Below are 7,822 nucleotides of genomic sequence, written 5' to 3'. Positions count from 1 at the left end.
AGGAAGACGCTGGCTGCGTGTGAGTCACCCGTCGCTCCACCGGGACAGCGTGAGAGCACCGCAAACCCAAGGATGTGAAGCCGCTGGCGGCTCAGGAGAGAAACTTGTAGTCATGTGACCTGTGCCACCAGCTCCATCCATGCTTCACCCTAAAACCACTGCAACGTCGCCTCCGTGGCTGCTCATTGCTAACGTCGCTAAGACGAGCTGCAGCTGAAGCTAACAGCCGCTACACGTCCAACAAGGTGCGTCTGGTCTGCGTTATGAATTCACGAGTCCACTCAGTGAGCAGCTCGGACAGTGAGACGTCTGCTGTAATGAACACCATCATTCTGAGCGAACTTTAAATCTACCACATGTATTTTTAAATCTTCACTAACTTATAGGTTTGTTTAAATAATGTATCAGGCGACTTTGTGAGTCTGATGCAGCTCCTCTCCATCAAACTACAGTAATGATAAGAAGTGGACACGAACAGGTTCAAGCTCATAAACAGACAAATATCTGATGTGACACCAACGCTTCCTTAGCTTCATTCGGACCGAGTGCAATTTCTGATACTTTCAATTCTAATTTCCCCTCAACGTAGCGCCTATGAGGATGGTCTGCATCCCTCCACTCTTTTTGCACTTGTCAGGGCTGTACCCCCCCCCACACCCTCACCCCCCCGGTAGCTCTGTGTGATGCTATATGTGCACATCCGTCCTATTGAAGAAGCCAATTTGTGCGTCTCGCTCTGTCTCTTTGCATGTGAAGACACGACAACGCCGCACAAAAGCACACAAGGAGTGATGTGCATGAGAATCCGTCCCTGTTTTGCACTTTGCCTCAGCGAGCGGGGACGTTATTTACCACATTGTTCCCCAAAGACCGTTTCTGATGTGGAGCGAGTGTGGAGATGAAAAGCAGCGGCGTCTCCGGTGAAGCGAGCGTCTGGCGGCGAACGCTGCGCCGGAGACGCCGCCGAACACAACATCTGTTTCCATTAGCTCCGATTATAGCAACACTCCGCCTCAGAATACATCAAGCTCAGGCGTCGGAGGCGTCGCATGCTGATGACTTCACTTTCCATCTGCCACAGTCTGAGTAATGACAATGGAAAATGTCCAATTCATTGGAGAGTGAAATGCAATCACACAAGCTCTCACAGTGGAAGCACATCAAGCTGCGGCGCTTAATCGCAGATTTTTCTGAGGATTGCTGCACAGAGACTGGAACCGCCTCCAGTGATGTGTCTGACGGCTTTACACTTGTCTAGATAAGGTTTACACTACATATCACAGCGTATTTAGGAGCTGCAGGGCTTAGAGATGCTCACGAATAAACACTTGAACGGGCGGCGCTCTGAGAGGACGACTGGTGGCTCCTTTAATACAAACGCAGTTTGTAGCAGACAGAGAACCTGCTATAAATGAAGCTCCAGCTCCAGCTCAGAGCCCAAGCGAGGAGCTGGACCGGTTCCCATGCAAACGAAGCTCACGGCCTTCGGCCTTTGTAACTGAATAAACAGCGTCCAGTTGCTCCTCCCACACCTTTAAAAGCTTGTCACAGCCATGAGACGAGGGGCGTCGGACCAGTGAGCGCTCACCAGTTCAGACGATGGGACCGTGGAGCAGCTACCAGTCAGACGTCTCCCAGGTTCCTGTGAAGGAAAGCTCCTGCTGGGATCTCTTCTTCCACGTAATTGTGGAAATAAAAGGTTCGTTTGATACACGGTTAATTATGTGGGAGGAATGGATCAAGGTTTCTCCTAAAGCGTCTGAACACCCGCTTTCTGACATGCAGCAGAAATATAACTGGTAATTATGAGGCGCCAGCAGCTTCCAGCAGAGTCTCACGTCTGGGAGAAAAGAGGCCGTAGTGATGCAGACAGAGAGGCTGCAGGCGGAACCCAGGACCAGCGCCTGTGAGGTTGTTTGTGCATATAATGAATGTGTAAAATGTGATCTTCAGACTCTGCGGTTTGATTTGACAGCCTCCGTTTCACTCACACGAGCAGCTTCTCTGAGAAGAAGTGTGTGTTTTTACGTCGTAAAGGTCGCGCAGCCTCAGGTGACCTTTAAACCACAGAGGTCACTGCATGTTAGACGAGAGCCTGGAGCTGCTCTCCATGAACGCGTCCACCTCAGGAAACCTCCGCTTCGCTCCCTTTGTCTCTCTTTTGCACCGATAGCATCTCTGAGACGCCACAAAGGTCTCGCTAATCACAGCTGCTGCATTTCTGGAACGTTTGTGTGAAAAGAAAATTCTCCGTCAGCGCCGTCCTCCTTTTTGTTCGCTTCTCACACATTACGACGTGTTGCTATACTCAGGTTTTTCACTTCGTTCAAAAGGGCCTCATTTTGCTGAAAAACAGCCTCAACGCAGTGGAAGGTCTCCTGTAATGTTGTCGTTGTGAGGTTTGTGTTTTATGGCGTTTTATACTTTGACACCATCTGGTGGATTTAATGCCGATTGGTGGATCACACTAAAGGATTTCACTCGGTATTTGGAATTTTGCTGGAGATGAGGTGAAAAAAAACAAAGTCAACTTATTAAAGTGTGTGTGGGAAACATCTGTAGCATCTTAACATTAACAGGAGGTTTGACTTTTCTAGATCGTGCAACACATTGGTCTTTAATTTATCCATTTACCTTCCTTGCAGACGTACAAACACAGCGTGTCAAGGTTTTAGCCTAAAACCTCCAGGAAGGAACGGCTTTGCTCATGTTCATACTAAACATGTGACACTACAGAGACTCTGTAAACACAGTGAGAGGTGAGTCAGTAGTAATTAATGGACTTCCTGAAGTGAACAGTGTCTGGACAGTTTTTCTAATCTGTTCTAATCTGTGGGACTCTTTAATCCCTCAGCTCAGGGAAAAGCTCCAAACAACTAGTTCAGCCACTGGACCAACGCGTGAGCTCCTATTTATCTCCTGACTCTTCAGCCACAAACCATGAAGCTCTTACTGCAGTGCTTCTGTGTCTTTACTGGCTCCCAGTAGCAGAGGACGGACCTTCAGATGCTGGTCCCAGCAGCGCCTCAGGGTTTGGCTCCTGGGCTTCAGTCCATTCAGTAGGACACGGGGGACAAGGGGCTGTGAGTGACTGGTCATCATCATCATCGTCATCATCATCATCGTCATCATCATCATCATCATCATCATCATCATCATCATCATCATCATCATCATCATCATCATCATCATCATCATCGTCATCATCAACTTTTTAAAACAGCAGAGACTGACCAAGGTGCAATAAAACCAAACAAACAAATAAAAACAAAACAGAACAGAACAACATACTAGAGGTAAAATCAATAAAATCAATAACGTCATCACCTCATACTGGGTTAAAACCAGGGCAGTCTCAGTCAGAGCTAGTAGTCCTGCTCTGGAACGAGCAGCGGTGAAAGAATCTGCAGCGTTTTCATTTGGTCACAGCCATCGTCTGGTTCTTCCTTTCAAACTCAAAGTTAATGTTACCAACGTGTGATGAGGTCTCAGTGTTGCTGCTGCAGATCGGCTTCTCTGATGATGGTGTCCATAACTACGTGTGACTTTCCACACGTCCTGAGTGGAGCCCTCTGGAGAAAAGCTCTCCGGCCTCACGCTGCTGCTCTCACAGTAATTGCACCTCGGACGCGGCCTGAACCCACGAGGCTCCTGTGATGCAACGCTGCTTTGTGTTTTCACACCTCCTTCACCAGTGCCAGACTGCCTCCGTTCACCGCCGATCAGCCTCACGCCACCAGATGTTGTGCAGAAGCCTTGAAAACGTGGTGCAGAGCAGCGCTTCCACTGTGCCACAGATCAGGAGCTTTCTAGTTTTATTGGCTGCTTCTGCTTCCTATGTACGAACGCACCACATCCGCTGACAGCGACACACCGGTCACATTCGTATGTGATGCAATGACACGCTGAATGTTCCTCCACAGATGACTCTTCCCTGTCGTCCTCATCATCCTCAGGTTCCACAGTGGATTTGCATCCAGTCACACATGCTCCAGTGGATGCGGCAAAGGAAAAGACAAAAACATGAAATATGAATATGATTATATGAATGAAGGTCTCTGGGCGTGTTCTTCTCTACAGCAGAGGTGTCACCTGTTCCACAGTCACAGTCGCTGTGTCCTGATGGACTCATTTAGGTTTGAACAGAACCCGCTCAGTGACGTATCAGCGTCAGGCTTCATTGCGTTGGTGGCTGAAAGCCTCGCTGACGTCCTGCAGCAGCAGACGGACACTGACCTGAAGCCTCGGCTGCTGGCTCGGATCCTCCGTCCACAGTGACTGTTTGCTCCCGGCGCTACTGATGAATGCAATATATAAATACAACTTCTCCTCCACAGTCTCTGCAACTGATGCACAGATGGTTGTAGCTGGATGCTCCCATTTTAGCTTCTATTAACTTGTTAATAGAAGTTAACTTGAGTTTTCACCCTGAGAGGACACGACAAGAAGAGCAAAGGCTCAGTTTGTCCCATTAAAGACACGAAAATGAGAAACTTTCCTCCGTAAAAGACAAAAGACAACAGGGACTTTAATGTTGTCTGTTATGTAAATATCAGTGCGTCTCACTTTTCTAGTATCCACAACTTCATTACATCTCAGTGATGACACTTGTTTCTCAGACCCAAAGGGAAACACACGTGACTAGAAGCCAAGACGAGGCTCCGATGAGAATCTGTGACTCGCAGCAGGAGAAGAGCAGTAAAAGGTTCCTGTGGCTCCGTGAAGCACATTAAAGCTTATTTCTAACCCCATAAACTTTATGTTCTCTCTCAGGTCCTGCTCACGTCTCCCGAGCCAGAAAAGTCACCAACACCTCAATAAGGAAGAGATGGCAACTAATCCAGCTTCAGGCCTCCAGCAGAAACGCTCTGGACTCTCGTGTGACCTGAACCGGCCTCGGACGAAGTCTTAAAAACGTGAAGCTGCTAAGAGATAAATCCTGTCACAGCTGCTGAGTGCTTCGGCTTCGGGTCAAGTCCAGAGCCTGACGCTGCAAAACAGGCGGGATTCAAAGGTGTGGCTTCAGTTTGGCCACCGACGGAGGTGCAAATGGAGCTGATGCTGACGGGAGTGCAGTCGCCAGCGTCCTGGAGGCTCCTTTTTAAGTGCTGTCATTGTGACCAAGCTGCAGAAACGCTGAGGCCGTGGATGCAGGACGCGTCTCCTCGTCTCCTCGTTTCCTCGTCTCCTCGCCTCCTCCTCTCCACGTCTCCTCGCCTCCTCGTCTCCTCGCCTCCTCGCCTCCGTGCCTCCGCGCCTCCGCGCCTCCGCTTCTTTTTGTCTCCTTGTCTCCTCGTCTCCTGGTCTCCTGGTTTCCTCGCCTCCTTGCCTCCTCGTATCCTCGTCTCCTCGCCTCCTCGCCTCCTTGCCTCCTCGTCTCCTCTGACTGATTCCTGATCAGTTTGCGCCTCTGTTTGCCTGAAGCTGCGTTTTTCAGCTCCTCTCTTCTTCGTCTTGGGCTGGTTTGGCTCTTCGTCAACCTGAGCTCCTCCTGCAGCCGTCGCCTGTAACTCCTGCTCTCATCGGACCCTGCAGCGTTTCTGCAGAACCCACGTCTCGGTTTAGCATGAAGTCAAATCGCTCCCACAGTAAAACCCACGGGGTGATTCTGTCATTTACACTATAGTAGTTTCTGAACGTTAGATTTTGTTTTTTTAAGCGTAAACGTGACCACTGCTGCTTTTACACAGTGTGTTGTACAAAAACAAGCCAAAACAAAGAAACACTTGAGGTTTGATTTGAGTGGTCAGACTGTGATTTCACTGACCTTTCAAACCATGTGGAGCCGACTGTTCCTCAGCGCTGCCATGAAAAGACTTGATTACGCTCCAGGTGTTTGTGTCATTCCTTAATTCGTGTTATTCACAGTAAATTGAAGACTCAGTGGACAAACGGCTCGTTGTGAGGCCGCTGCCTGAACCGGGTCAAACGGGTCATTGTATGTGCTATTATTCACGATACTAGTTACAAACTGGACATTAGCACAAACCTGCTATGAAGCCGCTTCGGGGCTTCGAGTGTTCAGTGGTTCCGTCTGTATTTAAACAGAATCTGCAGATCACAGGTGAGGGTCCGTGTCCGACCCGCTCCGTCAGACCCGATCAGCCATTCGCCGCACGCCCCAAAAGCGCCAGGAGCCGCGAGGAGGTTTAATAAAACAATCTGTCGCCTGCGGCCGATCGCGAGCCTCCTCCTTTTGTTTGTCCGTCATTAGAGAGCGCGGCAGCTGCCGCGTGGAAAGGTGTTCAATCAAAGCTCCGCTATCCAAATGGCAATTTTCTCCTCAAAATGACACCCATGCTGTCCAAAAGTAAGAATGGAAAAAACAAAGCAACGAGGCGGCCTGCGAGGACTCTCCTCTCTGTGATCACATCTCCTCCCTCATGAGAAGAAGCCGTCATTGGCACGAGCGGAGCTTCCTGACGATCACTCGGAGCATCATCTGTGAAGCTCCGTCCACTCCATCAGGAAATGAAAGGCCTGTGAGCGGCTGCGTCTGCGTCACGGCTCTCTGAGGCCTGAGGTACAGTATTCACAGCAGCGGTCGATCCCCAGCGGCGACGAGCTCCTTCAGGACGCCGTTCGCTGCACTTTCACCACCCTGCGCTGCTGATTAAACCCATTGAGCCTCTATTGAAGCTCAGCTCCAGCAGCTGGAGAGCGTCCAGCTCTACTCGGCCCGCTCTCATTTGCTCACAGATCTGGAGCTGCTTCCTCTATCAGGGCTCTGAAGGCGAGCAGACGCAGGCACAGCAGGATCTCAGCTCTGATCCTGACGCTGCGACGGCTGATTGAGATGGAGCAAGCGTCCTCCTTCCTCCACGGCCGCCGTCGTCCTTCATACTTCACAGAATCCTGTTTGTTATAGGCAATAAAGGAGCAGCTATTACTCAACGCTCTCCCTGACACGCGATGGAGAAAAGATGCCGGCGCAGGTTGGAGTTTAATCACAAGCAGTGGGCAGCAGAGCGCGGCATGTTGTGTGTGAAGATAAGAGCTGAGCGATGACACGAAGCGCAGCAATGCGACGGCGTAGCATGAAATTCTAATGAAAGTACACGAGTGGGAAGACGGTGATTTCAGATGCGAGTCGAATACAATAAGGTCACATTATGCTCATAGCTACTTGAGTCACCGCGCAGCAATAGGTGCAACAAGCCGATCAAATTTACTCTGACGAGAAAGCGCCTGCAAGACAAATTGTAGAGGATGAATTCGATTGCACTGGTTCAAGAAAAGAACTGAAAGCGGTGATTCATGGAGGCGGATGCGTACGTGCTCCGCCACCAGCCGATACCAGGAGACTCCTCATGAGTTTGACTCGTGAAACGTGTACCTGTTGCCGCGGTGACGAGGACATCACTGAGTGACGGCGCAGGTTGTTCCTCGCTAACGTGTGACCCTCGTGACCCGGTCGGGTTCGGCTCCAGCACCTGTGGGATGTGGCTCAGCCCCGTCGTCGTGGCAACCGCAACGATGGAGGAGCAAGTGACCTTCGACACCACCTTAGTGCTGGTTTAGACAAGTCACTCGATTTGGTTTATGTTAAGTGTAATGAAGACCTCTGAACTTTTTGAAAATGCTATTGTTCAACGTTCCAATAAAGAGTTTGATTATACGTGACGGAACCTGTCACATTTGCACATGCATATTTATGCAAAGCTCCCAGTGTGGGATGATTGGGCTGATTATTTTGCTTTCATAAGCACCAGGAATGTTCTTGTAAATGCTCTGCAGGAAGCTGTAGGTTTGTTTTTCCCCTGATTGCATGTTAATAAATTCCGTTCTTCACGTTAAACATCTCGGCTGTAAATTCCAGATG

The 7,822-nt window shown here is 49.7% G+C and overlaps 1 long non-coding RNA gene across 1 annotated transcript; it reads left to right on the top strand.

Moving 5' to 3' along the window:
- Positions 1-1,205: 1,205 nt before the first annotated feature.
- On the top strand, positions 1,206-3,119 carry LOC129604537 (uncharacterized). Its single transcript, XR_008695498.1, has 3 exons — positions 1,206-1,699; positions 2,646-2,759; positions 2,855-3,119. It is a non-coding gene; the product is annotated as an uncharacterized LOC129604537 (long non-coding RNA).
- Positions 3,120-7,822: the final 4,703 nt, after the last annotated feature.

Source organism: Betta splendens, chromosome 9 (genome assembly GCF_900634795.4).
Source record: "Betta splendens chromosome 9, fBetSpl5.4, whole genome shotgun sequence".
In the NCBI taxonomy this organism is placed as follows: domain Eukaryota; kingdom Metazoa; phylum Chordata; class Actinopteri; order Anabantiformes; family Osphronemidae; genus Betta; species Betta splendens.
This window is presented reverse-complemented; position numbering and strand designations above follow the sequence as displayed.